Source organism: Penaeus monodon, chromosome 19, assembly GCF_015228065.2.
Source record: "Penaeus monodon isolate SGIC_2016 chromosome 19, NSTDA_Pmon_1, whole genome shotgun sequence".
NCBI lineage: Eukaryota > Metazoa > Arthropoda > Malacostraca > Decapoda > Penaeidae > Penaeus > Penaeus monodon.
This window is the reverse complement of record NC_051404.1, coordinates 44,008,990-44,009,349: the sequence shown is the minus strand read 5'-3', so window position 1 is coordinate 44,009,349 and position 360 is coordinate 44,008,990.

The window sequence follows — 360 nt, the reverse complement described above, 5'->3', positions numbered from 1 at the left end:
ATAGTAATAGTAGTTGTTGTTGTAGTATATAAAACAAACAGAAGATTAAAATCTAAACAGTATTTGAATGAATTTAAAAAGTATAGTAAATAAAGCACACGAAAGTGACAACACATAAAACACAACATTATCAATTCATCAACAAAACTGAAAAACACGACAAATAGTGAAACCTGTACTTAACTGCAATTCTAGATGAGGCAAACACAAACCCAAAACGACCTATGCAATGCTCAGCCTACGAAGTATTTGATACCCTTTTGCATGCTTTCTGCCCCGTGTGTATGCTCCTTGCGGGGGATGGCATGAATGTCCCGAGGGCGTTACCTACCCTCGAGGTGACACTGAAAATGGATCACT